This window comes from Ursus arctos, unplaced genomic scaffold (genome assembly GCF_023065955.2).
Source record: "Ursus arctos isolate Adak ecotype North America unplaced genomic scaffold, UrsArc2.0 scaffold_11, whole genome shotgun sequence".
NCBI classification, from domain to species: domain Eukaryota; kingdom Metazoa; phylum Chordata; class Mammalia; order Carnivora; family Ursidae; genus Ursus; species Ursus arctos.
Window position 1 is genome coordinate 30,328,038 of NW_026622775.1, and position 18,702 is coordinate 30,346,739.

The 18,702-nt window shown below is 42.4% G+C and overlaps 1 protein-coding gene across 2 annotated transcripts in view; it reads right to left on the minus strand.

Moving 5' to 3' along the window:
- MAML3 (mastermind like transcriptional coactivator 3) overlaps nucleotides 1-18,702 on the minus strand; it is a 397,258-nt gene that overhangs the window by 194,893 nt on the left and 183,663 nt on the right. The gene's annotated exons all lie outside the window — the stretch shown is intronic.

The window sequence follows — 18,702 nt, forward strand, 5'->3', positions numbered from 1 at the left end:
AGCATGAGGCAGCGGAACCTCCTGTCTCATGGGCAGAAGGATAAAGCTGGCCCTTCAGAAGAGACAGGGCAGAGGGCTGAGGCTGTCTGCAATCCCTCCACCCCGACGCTGACAGGTGGAGTGAGCTCTCCCTACGACAGGGTTCCAGAAGGGTAACTGACACACTGAAAAGTACTCTCTCCGTAATCATGTTCATGGGGCTTCTAGACCAGCACGCACAGAGTCTCTGACCTGGCCTTGCACTCTACACTTGCCTCTTTGTCACTCACTGCACCTACCCTGGAAAAAGTCTGGCCCCCATACCACAGGCTCCGGGTGCTGGGGCAAGCGTGCAATGAGGCTGCACCAGGCGAGCGGCTCGGCTGAATGGGTCTTGCCCTGCAGGGAGGCATGGACTCCTACACCTGCTTTTGTCACCAACTGGGAACAGTCACGGCAGTAACCTTTGAGGCCCATGGCGGTTGATGTCAGGTCAAGTATTACTGAATTTACATAAGCCACGAATATTTGGTTCTTGTATTCTCCTTGGTTTCCTGACTTAACATTCACGGAATAGCCTCATTACCACAGGCCTGGAAAATATGGCCCAGTGAACAACAGTAAGCCCCTCCTGAAAATTATGATAAATGAATAAATGTCTTGCTTGTCCTGCACACTGGGGAATGAAGTGTTCCATTTAAGATATATATATATATATATATATATATATATATATATACACACACACACACACACACAGACATATATGTATATATGTATATGTATATATACACGTATGTGTGTGTGTGTGTATGAAAAGCTTTCTAACAATACTGGATGTTTCTCTAGTTTATCAAAAGGTAGATAATGTTTTTTGATAACTCATAGCAAGGTACTGACCCTGTCACTGGTTGTAGGTCTGTTGTTTAGTTTCTTTGTCTAGGAAAAATAAAAGGGTAGTTATTTAATTATTATTCACCTTTATTAGGAAAGAAGAGAACCTTGCAAAAGACGATAGACCAATACGGTAATGACACTAGTTTATGGCCCTGTTTTAAGATAGGACCTGGTTGCATGTCCAGAGTCCAGCATCTGTAGCAATGCTAGATGTGTTCCTCGACAAAGCATGATCTCGCTCCCACCTCCACTCAGCAGCAACAGCACAATTTAATTTGTTTTTTCTTCTTACTGTTTGAAATATCACCATGGAATAAAAAAAGTGATACTGACCCCAAAATTCTTCAACCTACTATCTTTATTCTCTCCCCAGACACAGAAACTCACAAAATCCTTGTGCTCCTATAATGTCATTCTAATCCAGAGATAGCGGCTGCATTGTAATAAAATCACAGAAAGAAATTCCACTCTGAAGACAGAGACGTGCGGTAAAAGAGAAAATTTTGTTAATGGCACATCTGAGATGATGGAAGTAGCGGCAATCACAGGGGGACATAAAGGGTTTCCTCTTCTTTTGATTGCTTCTTTGCGCGCACATGAAGAGGCTATTTTAACTTAACATATAAAGAACTATCTCTGAAATCTTTACCTTTCATTATTTGCATACAAACTTCTGCTTTTTTTTTTTTAATTTGTTAACACATGAAAAGTCCCTCCATGTAAACATCTTGAATACTGTTAGCCTGACCCAAACAACGGAAGTCCACCTTACCACCGTGAAATAAAAATCATAGCCCTCTGTAAAACTGTACGGTGACTACTGAAGTCAGGTATTCTTTTTTTTTTTTTAACATGTTTATTTATTTATTTATTTATTTATTTATTTGAGAGAGAGCAAATGAGAGAGAGAGAGAGCGCGCGCGAGCGTGCAAGCATGAGCAGGGGGGAGGGGCAGAGGGCGAAGCAGGCTCCCCTGGAGGAGGAGACCCATCAGGAATATTCTAACACCTTCCTCCACTGGCAAGCTTCACTTCCCACTACTACTTCTCTCAAAGACCTGTGGCTTCACACTTTGATATCCTGCTTGGATACAGATGTAAAAATCTTTCTCCCCCTCAGGAAATGAGTATCTTATTCATCTCATTCATCTCATTGCGGTATCCATTTAGCCCATCACTTTCCGAGGACAAAAACTGCTGGAATGCTTTGTTAGGAAGAAAACCTGAGATTCCCAAACCTGAGTTACTGATGATGGAAAAACCCAGGTGAACATCTGGAAGAACTCTTTCTCATGACCTTTTCTCCTTCGGTGTTTGGTAACAAAGAGGTGTAATTCACAAAATGATTTCAGCTTCTGTTAGGAGAGCTATACCTTGAGAACAAAAATGATTTTGAGATTAGCATCAAGTAAATTTGGGCCCCTAAGCAAAACGTTTAAAGAGGCCCCTCTTTCATTAGCCACCCCAGAAAGGGCCTCAATCTGCACTGTACGAAGGGGTGGGAGAGGGGATCTTTGGTGAGTCCCTGACTGCAGCGGTTGCTCCTGTTGCTGATAAGATAAAGTGGCCAAGAAATATGATATTGTCTCCTAAACAAGAGTATAAAGATAAATTCAAAAGAAGTATAGGAACTGGGGCCATGCTGTCACCTTCGTCCTCACCATGCCAGATAGGGACCATTGATGACTCCCGGAAAAGGTATCTGTCTGGGTAAGAACAAGTTGACAAAGGGTTTATTATATTCTATTTTTCCGTGCGTTTGAATATTCCCAAAACTACGATTTTTTTAAAAAGTATGTCAACTGAGTATATCAGCTGGTTCACTGGAGAGGGAGACTATATAGAAGGAAAAGGAAATGAATATTCTAACAGTCCAGTCATTTTAGGGTTCGAAATCCCGAGCGCTCTGCCAAGTCACTGTGCAGGAAGAAATAGGAGGGCGAAAGCCCAGTCGCCAGGAGGGCTGCCTCTGGTGCTGCTCAAAGACCTTCCTGGGGTGACCTGGATGACCCAGGACCTTCCTGGGAAGGTCCAGGAAAGCGAGGAAATGCTGCTGCCTATATCATGTTCTCAGAAGAGATTCTGGCCAGAGCCTTGGTCAGCCCAAAAAACCAAATATCCACCCACAGAGAAGGCATATGTTCTGTATTTTCTGACCCGAAGGAAAGCGCTTTTGCACAGGTGGTTAGACCCATATATCTAGAAACACGCAGAAACAGGAGATGGAAGACATGGAAAGAAACAGTGGGTAGAAAGAATACAAAGGATATCATTTCACCGCTGGACTTTTTTTAAAGGTATTTTGGATCCTCTTTGGTTAAAGAAATGTTTATAGTGTTAATTACCAATAGTCTCCCTTCACTATTTTGTTTTTTAATTTCGAACTATTTTTCACCTACAGAAAAGTTGCAAAAATAGCACAAAGCCCTTCTTACCCTTTATGCTGCTTTCCTTAATGTTAATGTCTTCCATGACCATAATACGCTTATCAAGAGCAGGAAATTAACATTCATACGGTATTATTAATTAAACTACAGACCTTATTAGAATTTCACCATTTTTTCCACTAATGTCCTTTTTGTTTCAGAATCCTATCCAAGACGATCCCCTATCACATTTAATTCTATTTCTTCTTAGTCTTTTCCAGTTTGTAACAGTTCCTCGGTCTTTCCTTGCCTTTTTTCGCCTTGACACTTTTGAAGAGTACCGAACCGTGGTTTTACCGAATGCTCCTCAGTTTGGATTTGTCTAATGTTCCCTCAATGGCTAGAGTGAAGTCATGCATTTTTAGCAAGAAGACTACAAAGACGATGTTGTGTCCTTCTCAGTGCATCTTATCGAGGGTTTGTGATGTCAATATGTCTTGTTACTGGTGATGCTTCCCTTGATCGCTTGGTTAAGTTGGTGTCTGCTGGTTTCTCCATAGTAAAGTTACTATCTTTCCCTTTGTAGTAAATAAGTATCTTGGGGGAAATATGCTGAGACTATGCAAATCCTGTTTCTCCTCAGACGTTGCTCACTAATTTTAGCATCCATCTGTGGATCTTGTCTGGAACAATTATTACTGTGGTGTTTGCCTAATGGTGATTCTATAGCCCACTTTCCTTCAACATTTATTTTCAGGAATTCTACTTAAGGAAGAGCTGCCCCTTCTCCCCTACTTGTTTTTAATCTGTTTAAACCCCTAGATATTAATGTAATCTACGGGTTAAAATTCAGTACTATCATTTTTTATTTTGCTGCCCAAATTGCCCAAATTGCTCCAGCTTTGATCACTGGGAAGACATTTACATTGACTTCAGTGTTCTTTTGAGAAGAACTTATCATTTTGTTGTTGCTGTTTGGTTTTTGGTTTTGGTTTTTGTGTGTGTGTGTGTAACAATTTCCTTATTTATTGGCACTATAGGATGGAACATAAAATAGACTTATTTTGTGTTTTCCCTGCCTGAGCCCTGGAATCAACTGCTTCTCTAAGGAGGGTTGGTTCTTTTTACTGGAGAATGGTATTTAGAAGCAAGATATGGATGCTGAGGTGAGCTTTTTGCATCTCAGTAGACAGAACTAGGAAATACATGTATGTATACTAACCTATTTATCTATCTATCTACCTACCTATTTATTAAAATATATAGATAATAGTAGTTTATCCTGTTACTCTGATTCTACGCCAACAGCACAGGGTTCATTTTACCCTTCCTCTTTCCTTACTAACTTTTTTCTTCATCAGTGCAATGCCCATAATAGCTTTCTTTTAACTTAAAAGATAGTTATGTTTAATAATCAGCTCCAAAGCCATTCATTGACTGGACTGGAAATGGATTTATTAATTTGGTAAATATTAATGGGCATGTTCTGTGTCTAAGGCCCTCTCTACAAGGTACTCTTAGAACAGGGACGCCTCTTAGACCCTCCCTTCAGGTAGTTTAGGGGCTACCAGGAAATATATTAAAATGATACAGAAAGTAAAGAGTGTTAGGAGAAACAAATAAATTGCTATGGGCATGTAGAGGAAGGAGAAATGTACCCCTATTGAAGGAATAATGGCAAGGTCTTCTGAAGAAGCTGTGGCTCTTTAAGGATGGGTAGGACGGGATCTGTAAGGATTAGGGGAAAGCAGTCTAGAGAAGGGAGCAGCTTGAACCAAAGCACAAAGTGGAGGCCATGCACAGCAAGGCACAGGAAGGTGATAGTGTATCTGGGTAGAGAAGAGGGCCTAGGAGGAAGCATGGTGGCTGGCGCTGGATCACAGAGCTCCATGTTTGGCTGGCCATAGCGGAACCTGGGCTCTGTTCGGTGGGCCATGGAGAGCTCCTGACCGTTCGTAAGCAAGAAGAGACTTGACAGGAGTGACATCGTGGGACTCACAATGGAGGGGGGATTTGAAGGACAGGAATGGTCTTTGGAGGAGAGAGATCAGTTTGGAAGCTATTGCTATAGGTCGGAGCATCCGAGAGCGACTGAATTTGGGCAAGGACAACACGTATGCAGAGGAAGGCATATACATGAGGAGCTATCATGAACGCGGTTGGCCACACTTTCACAATAGATTAGATGAGAAGAGCAAGAAGTCAAACGTAACTTCAGGACTACAAGGACGTATATTAAAAAGTATCACTTAGAAACTAATAAGCAAGATGGTGGGAAAGTGTCCAACAGCTACCAAAATGCAGAGTTGAGATAAATCACTTCCCTTGTGACTATTTTCATGCTATTTTAGAGTGGACAGAAAACGAGAGAAAAATCAAACTTTTAATCAAACAATGCTGGTACTTTTTAGCAGCAAAGCTGAATCTCCAATAGAGTAGAACATTGTATTAAAAATCAAAGTGAAATTTCTAGTTGATAATGACATTTAATTAACCCATGGTGCTGGTTAGCCATTGGCATTGATAATCACCACAAAGCAGTATTTTCTTTGAAGTCAGATAGTTAACACTCTCTAAACTAGAAGCTGCCCATATTTTATCCATTATGACTTGAAGGCTATTAAAACAGAGCCATATAACTTCAGTCACCAGGGAGTTTTAGAACACCGAAGTCAGAATGAAACCATCACAGCGACTCTATTAATGTTGTATCACTATTCAGATGCGATAGTTTATCTCAGGGAACAGCTTAAACTCAAATATGCCAGCATCTACACAATCATAACAGCACGTGTTAGCACATAATGTATAGGCATAGGCTCTGCTTGCTGGAGAATATTTGGCTTTCAGGCTCGAGAAGCAACTACGAGTCAACTGTTGTTATGCCAGTCTCTGTTAATTACATTCTTTTTAAGGCAGAAAGAGCTAAATTTGTTCATCTGTTTTGCAAGATGCCAGACCACTTAACCATGCCATAGGGTAAGAGGAGGGACAGAAGTGGAGGAAAAGAAAGCAAATAATTTTTCTTTTACTAGATTGCGCAAAAGTTTGGAACTGTAGACCCACTGGCTATAAGAAGTCTGGCATGGATACCCAGCCTTGCCCAGGCTAGTGACTTTGTGAGGACAGCTCAGCATCCATGACTGCCTACTCCTCCTTCTCCCTGGTTGTAGAGGTGAAGACACTTCAAGCCGGTCTTAGACAAGGTGTCCCTCCTACCCTAAAGTCTCCTTTGGAATGAACCTACTCAGATTCCTCCTATAGAAAGGTGGATCATCTTAATTGGTGGCCAAGTATTTTTCTTCTTCAGTGGAGTCAAAAGAGCCACAGTGAAGGAGAGGTCCACATTTTCTACCAGGAAAAGCTCTGTGACTGTGAGAGTTGTTCACCACCAGAACACGTTTCCAGGTAGAGTTTGTGGACACACATTCCCACACTGAATTCACAAAGGCATTGAGGAAGAACTGTGCGTTGGACCTTCACTAGCACAAAGAAGGGCCAAGGGTACAAGATGAAGAGGACATCCCCACCATTACAGAGCTCGGCAGCTCTGTAGATATGAAACAGTCATTCCCGCAGGAATTAAGCTCTCTCATTACAAAATTGCTGTGTTAAAAACAAAACAAAACATCATTATCAATTAAGGCAAGCAGCATTGGCAGGACCGAAGGGTCAGTTACAAGCACTCAAAATATGGCAGCAAGGAAGAGGGTAAAGGCACAAACTGTGAAGCAGTGAAGACAGGTCACAGGTCCTCATAGCTGTCCCTGTCCCTGTTCTTCCCTGCTCCCCTCCTTGGCCACTTTCAGGTGCCCTTTCTAAGTCTCTTTTTCTATGTTTAAATGAGAAGGAATCTGACAGTAGAAACCATACTTGAGTATGTTGGTGACTTAGGTTATCATGGTACCAACTGATTCCATGATGGGTTTTTTTAGCTTGTTTGTTTCTAATTATGAAATCAAAGGCTTTGTCACTGCTCTAGAAATTTCAAGCCTTGGCCACTTGTAGGCTGTGTGAACTGAGTGGTGAGAAGGGCAGCTACTGTCACATCTTTGGTTCTTTCAAAAATATTTGGGGTAGAAGAGTTGGAAGGAAGGTGGAAACTGTGTTTCCTCTCTCCTGGAATGACTTAGATTATGGTTCTTGTGTCCTGAGATGCTGGGAAGGAACCTCCACTTCCAGCAGGCCCGACTATACAATTTGTGGGGCCCAGGCGAAGTGAAAATGCAGGGCCCCTTGATCAAAAATTATTAAACATCTCAAGACCTCGAGGGCAGGGCATTATAACTACCCCCCGAGTTCCAGGGCCCACAAAGCCCAACTGTCCTGTGTCCACGTTCCTCTTCCCTGGCTACCTCATTGATCCTTTAACCTTGGCTGCACGAGAGGCATGGCAGCCTGAGCAAGCCTATCGCTCTTGCAGCTAAAATTCACCAACACACTACAACGCGACTTGAACGTGATGGGGTTTCCCTGCTCTTTCTTCTTACCTGGTACTGCCCAGAACTGCAGAGACGTATTAAAATGTTTTCCACTTCGTGTTTTGTTATCTTAAATGATATGTAATTATGTGTTTACATTATAATACAATGCCAGTTGTTCTGGAACATGCCCCCACAGCTCCTCTAGCTTTTTTCTAGCATGCTGACGTTCTCCACAAGTCCTGTAGGTCCGTGCAATGCATTCTCTTCATCAGTGTGGGCACTTTTATCTCCTTCTGGCCTAACCCTCTTCCCAGGGTCAACACTCCTCCCCCATAGCCTCCAGTCATCCCCTTTCTGGAACTGCTTTTCGAGAGTGAAAAAAACTTTTAAGACATACTTTAGAAATAATTTCCCGGTTGGCAGAATACTTTGCGTTTTTTGACTGCCTTTCTTCAACCAAATTTGTGTAAGAAAAATACCATGTAAATAAAAGGTATTCAGATCTCCTACATCAGGACACTGATGTTCTCCTATGCTCAGATTTTTTGTTTTTTTTTTTAATTGTTAAAGCTTTATTTATTTATTTATTTATTTATTTATTTATTTATTGGAGTAGTTTCAGGTTCACAGCAAAATCGAAGGGGAAGGTACAGTGATTTTTCATCTACCACCTGTCTGTCCCTATGCTCAGACTTTCATTGCTTAACTTACACATTAGCTCTTTATGCGTTTAGATGTTTTTGTTACCTTGATATTTTTTGGTATCTTGGAATATTTTGAGATTTCCTTTTAATTCGGACTGGCTGGAAATGGAGAAATGTCATCCCATGGGAAGAATAAATTATAAAATACTTGAAAAGAAGTTAAATCTCATGGCTCTCAGGATTATGCAATACCTCAAGCTAAGGTTAACAAAGTGTTGCTTAGTTAACAGGGACTTGGAGTCAGTTAGGTGCTTCAATAAACAGATAGGGCTTATTTGTAATTAGCATATTGATTGTTTACATATAAATGAGTGCTTGTAAAGTGCTTGAGGGGAGTTGAAAATGGCTTATTAAGAGTTTTAAATACCCCCTTGCAAATCATTTATTTCAATACTAACAGACACTGTTTTTAAACCAAGTGCTTGTTAGGCTAAGGAAATAACCAAAAAGCTTAAGTCACCACAAATTCCAGATAGGTACCGTCAATTAAATCGTTATTTCTAGAAAAATGTTACCGAAGTCCCTTTAAGGTGGGTTTGCATGACTGACCAACAATTGGAAAATATAATATGATATTAATGCAGTTTCAAACTCTGCTCATCCTCCACATCTCCATTTTAAAGGAAATAACCAAAGTCCACAAGTGTTGTACGTGAGGCCATATCCCTAGGATCCCAGCCAGGATGAACCAGGAATGAGCACCTGATCCACGGGAAGCCTGTGGTATCTGTAAGACAGAGCCTGCTCTATCAGCCTCTGACTCCAGGAAATGTGGTGGGAGCAGAGAAACATGCACTTAGCAGTGGCAGCAGGGCCTAAAAGATAACGAGGGACACAGAAGAGAGGGCAAGGGGCGGGATGAGCCGTGAGGGAAAGTAGAGTTCCAAAGAAATTACTATGAGGAGACAGATTGACAGTAGAAGGAAGGAAGGAAGGAAGGAAGGAAGGAAGGAAGGAAGGGAGGAAGGGAGGAAGGGAGGGAAGTGCAGAAGGGCAGGAGGGAAAAAAAGAGAGAAAGAGATGCATATACAGACACACAGACCAGACAGATGACAGATGGACCATGTGACTCTTGAGAGGGTGTGGTTTGTCCCCAGAGATTCCCTTGTTGGCTTTTTCCCACCTAGGCCCAGCCAAGAACCATCCTTAGAGTAAGGCTCTTTGTATCTGAGGTAAGTTGAACGTGTCACTGTTCCCTATTCTGTAGCTTGCTGCCAGAGACTTACCCAAACGCGCCAACACATCCTCCTAACAGGAGCAAAGGAAATGCGCTGAGGGGTGTGTGTCTGTGGCCCGAGGGCAGGGTGGGGAGCTAACCGACACCAAAGCCTTCCTTCTTAGACACGTGCATTCGCCAAAGTCTGTTTGTACTCTCGCCCCTGCAGAACCACAGAAAGGGTCTTTTTCTGGGATTGTGAAGGCCTACGACCTGCGAGCGACGCTGGCGGTGGCTGGGCCCCGGTCGGTCGTTGGGCCTGCTGCCAGCAGCCGGTGGTGGAGTCTGTCATACCCCTTTGATGTTCACAGTCAGGACAGCTTCTGCCTGCTAAATATTTATTTAATCCAATTTGGCCAATCAAACTTCAGGTCTAATAAATGATTACTGTAACAGGCAGCTCTTAACCCACAGTACCCTTCTACTTCCTGAGGTCAGCCTGGGGCTTTGTTTGAAAACAAGGAGCCAGCACAGCAGGGAGGGGGAGCCCAGAGAAAGAAAGTGTGGGAGAGGGTGTGTGTGTGAACATGTCGACTGTGAGTGTGTGTGTGTGTGTGAGTGTGTGAGTGTGTGCTGAGGTGGAGGGAGAAGGAGGGGAGGAAACAGAGAAAACCAAACGGAAATGAGAGGCTGTGTGAAAACCTACATGGAAATTCTCTTCTCTCGTCTGCAAATCCAGATTAACATGTAAAAAACCAGCTGTGAACTGAGTTTTCAGCTTTCGGTGCAGCAGTGATGTCATTCTCCATCAATCAGAAAGCAGATGCTCCTCTCCTCCGTCCCCCCGCCCCCCCAGCACCCTTTCAGAAAGCGCTTCAGCTCCTGGTTCGAGTTCCATCAGAAGACAAATGGGAACCACGCACGAGGCTCTCTCTACCCCTGACTTCAAAGCCTGTGGAGCTGAAGACCCTCGGCTTCCGGCTTCCGAGGGGGTATTCTTGGGGGGGGAGGAGAGGAAAAACCAAACTCAACTCCAGGCATTCTTCCCTAAATGTCAAGGAGACCTGGTGGGCTTGCTGCCTTGGGGTTTCTAAACCCCTTTGTCCTAGCAACACTTTGTAACCTCCATGGAGTGCAAGATGCTTTATCTGCAGAGAGAAAATAAACCCTGAGGCATATAGCAATTTTCTGCTTGTTGCGTCTTGTGCCTGGTTTGTTTCAACAAAGCCAGGTTTCCTTAGCATCACCTGGCCCAATCTATAGAAAGGCACTGTCAGGAGAGTGTAACCATGTTTAGCAAAAGATCTCTGCTTTGCCAGGCACTTAATGTCCTGGGCAATGTACTGCTGCCAATATCCACTCAATTAGAAGGTATTAATCATCCATTTTACTGTTCTCCCCTACTGCCCATCACCCCCCCTTCCTCTGCAAGACACGGAGCACAGCAGTCCCCTCATGTAATCCAGCCTTCCCGGCACAGGCAGTTACATGGCAACCATAAAGATACTTCCTTTTTTTTCCAGACCAATATTCTATTAATCCTTACAAGTTTATTAGTTCTGACTCATAACAATCCATCAGCCATAAGTGCAATAAATGATGCTTGGAAATTAATACCCACATTTCAGCAGAGAAGATTTTACATGTTAAATTATCTTTAAAGTCATAAATAAATAACATACGTGAAATAGATTTAAGCAATAAACATATATTCGGCAAACAATACTCAGGAAGCTTCCAAGGCAGCAAGAAAAAAGGGATTTTGGCAATATCTTGTTAATAGGCGCTCCACTCCCTGCCCTCTTCTTCCCTGGTAAAATCATAAATCCATCACGCCCAATATTGGGCCCATTTCTTTCTTGGGACAAATGGTGCTTCTTTATCTAAAACTCATTCTCAAATGCTTCAGCTTTCTTAGGTTGTTGTTTTGTTTGTTCTTGGGTTTGCATTGTTGTTTTAAAAGAATAATTTAGAGGGGCGCCTGGGTGGCACAGCGGTTAAACGTCTGCCTTCGGCTCAGGGCGTGATCCCAGCGTTACGGGATCGAGCCCCACATCAGGCTCCTCCGCTATGAGCCTGCTTCTTCCTCTCCCACTCCCCCTGCTTGTGTTCCCTCTCTCACTAGCTGTCTCTCTCTCTCTGTCAAAAAAAAAAAAAAAAAAGAATAATTTAGAAATTTTCCAAGAAATCTGTTTGCTTCCAGCTCCTCCTCTCTATAGGTACCCCCACCTCCCAACAATGCCACTTGAATAGCTTTTAAAAAGTGACCCCCTGAAAGAAGTCCCGTTGAACCCAAAATATTAGAAACTCCTCCGCTCGTGGGAACCAAGAGGCTGGACTCAGAAGCCAGGAGTCTATTCCGTTATTGTATGAAAGCAAAGGAGGGTCAAGTTTCTGCCAGGTGTCAGAAAACACTGGTTTATTTTTTATTTTTAAACATGGAGAACAGGAAAGAAGCAGAGAAAGAGGCTGCAGTGCTATTTGCCAACTTGTATTTCTTCCACCTAAATCTTCTACAAGACGCACTCAAAATCAGAAGTTTTATAGAGCTACTTTTCTTTCAGTACTAAATTAAATCTGCATAATTTCATCAAATTTTGTCCCTTGTGGAAATGTAATTATTGCATTCTCATTTCCTAGAACTCAGTATTTTATTCTTAACCTCATTCGCAGATTGAACCCACAACAACAACACACTACAGGATTCACGTTAGCGACAATTTAAAGTGAATTAAGGGTTAGTGACAGAAGTCTGGCCTAGACAATGCTACATCAAGGGATATTTTTATCCCTTACCCTCAGAGGCCACAACAGCAGAACTCAACTTTGCGTTAGCCACTCCTCTAGCTTCTTTGGCTCCTTTCTTAAGTCTGTCTTTTTTTTTCCTTTGCTTCTCTGCACACAGACGTGCTTTCTGCTTACGGATTTAGGAGAACCGCCTCCATAAATTATACCACACCTTTTCTGACTTCATGCAATTTCCCCAGACTTCAAAATTTCACAAACCAGACAGATCAAGATGCACTGACTTCAACTCGATGTCCCCGCTGGATTCTGAGGCACAAAAAGAGACAAACGCTGATTTGCTGGTGGTCTGCTAGGTAACAGCACTTCTTTGATTCGACACATACAGTGCTCCCTGTTTCTCCCCGTCTCCTGTGCCAGCGTCCACACACTTCCAACCCCACAGAGTCTGGTCACTGAGGGCTGTGTGTGGTCGTCAAGATCAAGAGATTTTAAAATACAGACAATGGCATATTCTGAAACTATAATTGCTGACATTTTGTACCACCTGTGGTCATGGGCTGAGATTGGGACAGATGGAGGAGGGGTGCTGAGTCCTGGGCATCAAGAGCACGGGGTATCTTACAGGTGGGGGAGACCCTAAGGACCACCTAGTCCCACTCCGTCTGAAAAGGTAAGGAAGAAAGGAAAGAAAGGGAAGCTGAGCTCCAGAGTCATGAAATGATTTGCTCAAGGCCACAAAGCCAGTTTGAGGCAAGTTAAGGCCAGAACCCGGTCTACTATTAGTTAGTAAGACTTCCTACATTTATTCAAGCCAGCTCCGGACCAGATAATCAGACAACATAATGACGTTCTACCGCATAGGCCCATATTACATTAGCACATTACATATTATAATAGCGCCTGGGTGATGAGATATGATATGATTGTGGGAGCGGAGTGGTGGTGCTGGCAGTTAGGAGAGGGGATGAAATACTTTAAAAGCTGGACACATTCTGAAATACGGGCACAGTTTCATTTTACCTCAAGGGTGACACAGGGGGTCAAGATAAAACTCTAAATTAAAACAAAAATGGATAATTCTCATCAACGGAGGCCATCTTTTCTGTGATAAAGGTGCTTTAAAGATACATAAATAAAAGATATCTTTTACATATTTATATATTTAGTCTAAAGACATGTATAACACGTACTATAATTAAAATGATGAGGTTAATTTTAATATATGGCCAATGGTAGTATGCCTATCCAGTGCACAGCATCCCTGGATATGCACAAACCCAATTAACACAACATGTGGCACGTCTATTGTCTTTGCCAGACATAATTCCACTAGTAATCTTTTATAACCTTCATGTATATATGACTAAAGTCCTGTCACCAATACTGTTTCCTCACTCTGCATACTGTGAAGACCGAGCTTTAATTTAAGTCTGTATTCTACAAACGGCCTTACTGCCTCTCCCTCCTGGAACACACGATACCTTTACTCACGAAGACCATGGCCACATCACCCTTTCCTCGCTACTCTTCATTCTCCACATCTTTTCTGATGCTACCTCTTCTAACAGTCTATTCTGTGTGTTTCTTCCTTTTTCACGGCCACACACTTGAGGTTTCTCCACCTGTGATGTAAACCATTACTGTAAAGGCCTTATAAGTATTCTCATTTCTCTTCATTCTTGACAGAGGCATCAGAATGATTACCTTAAACCACAACTCCGGACATCATTAAGTTGCTCAGAAATCATGGCTCCCTATGGCTAACTGAGGAAAATCCAAACTTCTAGGCATGACGGCCTGAGTTCTCCAAAAGATGGTTCAGTTTGGCATTCTACCTTTGACCCTATCCTCTAGGCACCCTTTGGTATTCCCATCATGTAGCTCTGTGCCTACTGACCTCAGTGCTGGAATGCCCTTTTCACACATTCTTTTTTCTTTTTCTTTGGTGAGATTTTATTTACCTATTTTTTATTTATTTTTATTTTTATTTATTTTTAATTTTTTATTATGTTATGTTAGTCACCATACACTACCTCCTTAGTTTTTGATGTAGTGTTCCATGCATTCTTATCCTCACTCCAGCCTCCATTACCACTCGCCAAAGCTCTGTCTATTCTTCACAGCCCAGCTCTTCGGCCTCATACTCAACAAATCCTTCCCCAAATCTCTCAGCGATAATTCCCTCTCTTCTCTCCTGTGCTTCCATAGTACTTTCTTAATATCTCTACTGAGAGCTCTTAAAACATTGTTATGTGTCTTTTTCCCCCATTCAATTATGCATTCCTTGAGGGCAGCGATACTCCTGTACCTCTGAACGAGGCACCGGTACAGAGCCTTCTACAAAGTAGGCTCTCGGTAATTGTTTGTGAAATGAATGTGAATGTACGTCCACATTTGCCACTGCTCCAATTTTCCAAACTGCATGGCTCTTTTGCATTTTTCAAATTGCTCTCTAGGTGCATCCTTACACCTCCCTTCTTCGCCTTTCCACTGCCCCCACCAGTAATACGCCTCGTGGTTGTTTCATTTAACTTGCCAGCAACTGCCTTCACTTGGGTTTTGGCAGGCTTATTTTCTCCACATTTCTCCTACTCGCTCTATGTCATATTGGCACAGTACCTGCTTAGATCCTTCGGGCAGCTATAGCCTGGGTGGCTTAGAAACCACAGAAATTTATTTGTCATAGGTCTGGAGGCTGGAAGTCCAAGACGAGGGTGCCAGCATGGTCAGGGGAGGGCCCTCTTCCAGGCTGCAGACTTCTCCTTATAGCCTCACACGGTGGAAGGGGCAAGTTAATTTTCCCAGCCATTTTATAAGGGCACTAATTCCATTCATGAGGGCAGAGCCTTCCGAAGACCCTACCTCCTAATACCATCACCTCGGGGGTTAGGTTTCAACCTATGAATTTTGAGGGGACAAAAACATTCAGTCTATAGCAATATCTGAAGATGTACGAGGGGACCTAGAGTAAAGAACGCTTGGAATCTGTACTCCCCGACTTCCTGGCTACATGACGTTGAGCAAGGTACCTAACCACTCTGAGCCTTGGGCTCCTCGTGGGCAGAAAGGGATAGCAATTGCTCACTTCTGTGAAGACTACTCTGACAATAATACAGATAAATCAGCGGGCACAGAGAAGGCGGTCAATAAATAGTACGTGATGCGCTTTAGACGAGGCCAAAGAAAGTCGCCTGAGAAAGGAAGCAAATTGTTTCCTGAAATTTGTGTTAGCTGCCTTGAGAATGAATGCTTATACTCATCTTCAGATCCGGGTTCCCTCCTTGGAGACCCACTTCGCTTCCCCCCAGCACACTGGGTTCTGAATTCCTTCGCATGGATGCTGTTATGTATCTCTCTTCACACGCACACCAAGATGCAATGCCTGGCACACGTCAGCCTGTACTCGAGGAGCACAGAACAGCTCTGACTCCATTTGTGCTATGGCCCAGCGACACAGAGAGAGGATGCAGAGAGCTGCTGTTCATGAAGATTTACTTGTATCGCTCAGGAGTGGGCTCAGTCCCCAGACTTTGTTATTAATGATATTGTCCTATAATCTACGTTAAATATAGATCATGAGTGATGCTGATGAGTGGGCTGGATGTCATATTTGTGTTAGTTCAATTACAATCATAAATTATGATGCTCTGTACCCCTACTATGTAGGTTTGGTCTAGGGTTTCATTATGATGACATAATACTCTCTTAGTTTTCATAAAGACATGCTGGTTTTTTTATTTTGTTTTCTATTTCTAGATTTAGTTGTACATTATTGGCAACATATGCTGCCCAGATTTCGGAATTTGGTAATAAATTATATTTATACTATCTTTGAAAATTCTTTTCAGGGCATAAACTTTTCTAGCCTACGTTGTTATATGTGTTTAATCTTTGGTTTCCCTACCATATTATGTAGAGTCTGCAAAATGACCCATAGATTCATGAGTGTATCACTGTGAGTCAGTTTCTGAAACAGAGCCATCAACACACAGAGGTAGGTCAATGAATTAGGAATAAGATTTTCATCAGTACTTGTACTACGCCTGTAAAAAAGTTTTCTCCCCACCTGTCATGCTAGAGCCCAAGTCTGGTACACAAAATCAGGTTAACATTAATTTGCTGTTGGGGGGTGCTATGGTATTGGAGCCTTTTTCTCAGAGTCAGGGGAGGATTCTGGAGGCAGAAAGAATAATAATAATGATCAGACATCAACGAAGGCATGTGCACTCATGTGTACCCATGTACATGTATGTGCATAAGCATGTGTTGTGACATGTCTGTCTGTGTAGAGAGCGGACACATGCCAAATCTCACCAGGGACAGCACATAGAACAATGGCCAGCCCCTGGGCCCTCGGGTCTAACATGACCCCTTTATTTCGGGATAACTATATACAACTGAATGGACTACACAGTCCTCTCTTACTTCACATTAGAAACCTTTACCACCAAAACAAAGGGGTATAACATCAGAATACAACGCAGAGGATTTCATTACGTTCTTTAATAGCCAAGCTAAGAGATTCAGAAGTCCATGACCACTTACCATGGGCTGATGAACCCAGGGCTGGAGTTCTGCCATTTCCCATCCTCTGCCCTGCTCCAAACATGTTACGGTCTGAACCACCATATGAGTGATGAAGTGAGTTCTCTGTGATTAATCTGAACATGAAGCTGACCAGAAGGATCAGATCAGATATCACACCTAAGAGCCATGACTTTAAGACCATGGCAAGAGGCCCCTGCGTCCCCTTCGTCTTAGAGTGTATCTTACTTAAATCACTCATCGGAAAGATGATTTAAATCAAACTTCAAGAAAATACGATTTCATTTTTTTCCCCTTCCAAGGTATGCCCCTGTTGTATATATTCTCAATATTAATTACAAACAACTCTGGTTTATAGTTTTCCCATGTAAAAAAAGATACATATGATATATGTAAACTACATAGAGACACATGTTGGGGCAGTTACATTTGCAAGCTGAATTATGATTTGGCTATTTTGTTCCTCAAAGCTAAATAGAGCAAGTATCTGTGGAGTCACAGGGACACAAAACATTTCCGGTCTGACAGGTTGATCTGGGCATCGGTTTTTGCTCTGCTGGTATTAGAGTAACAACCATCAAAACTCAAAGCAACCGATATTAAAATTTTGCCAAAGTAAAATGTTTGTATAAATATGTTTGTGTTTTGATCTTTTTCTTTAACAAAACACATATCATTTTTAAGCAATATATACAAAATCAAGATTTATTTTATTTCTACACGTGAAATGGGGTGCTGACAGAAATAAAAAAGAATGTTTTGCTTAAATAAAAAGGGTTGTTTGGGATAGCATCTTGCTCCCACCAATCACATAACATTAAAGAGCAGAAAGCTGCTTCTGTTATGAAAGAAAAGTTTATAATCTTTCTAGCATGTGGAGGTAAAAGAAGATATTGGAGGAGTCAGGCATGACTGACAGGAAAAGAAAAGAGGTCTCACAGTTGATGGGGCCTTGAGACAGGCTCCCAAGAGAGGTCACAAATTGCCAGGGGCTAGAAAAGTAAAATGTCCATGCTTTGAAAACAGAGAAAAGGAGTAGAGGAAAAGCAGACTAAGCATTTGAGAAGAAGGATAGGAAGCCAATGTAATTCGAGCCCTGGGGTGCGAGGTGGGTTATGGCAGATGGTCACAGAAGATGGTCTAGGCACGAGGAGAGAAGCCTACTGAGCATTCCAGCAATTCTGGGGAATGACCAGCTCTGGGATACAAGGGATTATGGAGAGTATCATTTTGGCTAACACCACATAGAAGGAGCCAGGACCAAGAGTGGATGTGTATGGAGCTGGACTCAATACCGACAGTAAATGCATATGCAATTCACTTGTTTAGAATATGTACAACGGAGCGCTTCTTACAAAAGCAGATTTTATATGCTAAACAGCTAACTTTCTGCTGATTATCCACAATCTGTTGCTAACCCCTACAAAGAATCTGAACACAACATGGTACCGTAAGGTTAGCCTGCAGGCCCAAAGACAATATTTTAAAAAGGAGGATACCCCACCCCAAGTAAGCCCTTGGCAACCTTCAGGAAGTTCTGATTTGAGGTCCACTTCTCTGCTTAGTCAATTTTACTTTCTAGATTAAAACTGAATCATTCCAAAGCAAATAGCCCTTCCTATTCCTGCAGATTATTTGCATGACCACTTTACTCCCTTCTGTTGAATTCAGATGTTTAAATGATCCCACAATACATGGACGTGACCTCGTCTAAAACCTTGTTAGGAAACCCTTTTTAAAGACTTATCCTTAAAAGCTCCAAAGTTTCATACTTGGTGTTATGGATTGATGGTGGCTGGGTGCCAATTCTTCCTTTTTTTTTTAATAGCCAAACATTTATCCTAATGCTAAAACCAAAGCACAGACGAGACAGCATATTTCACA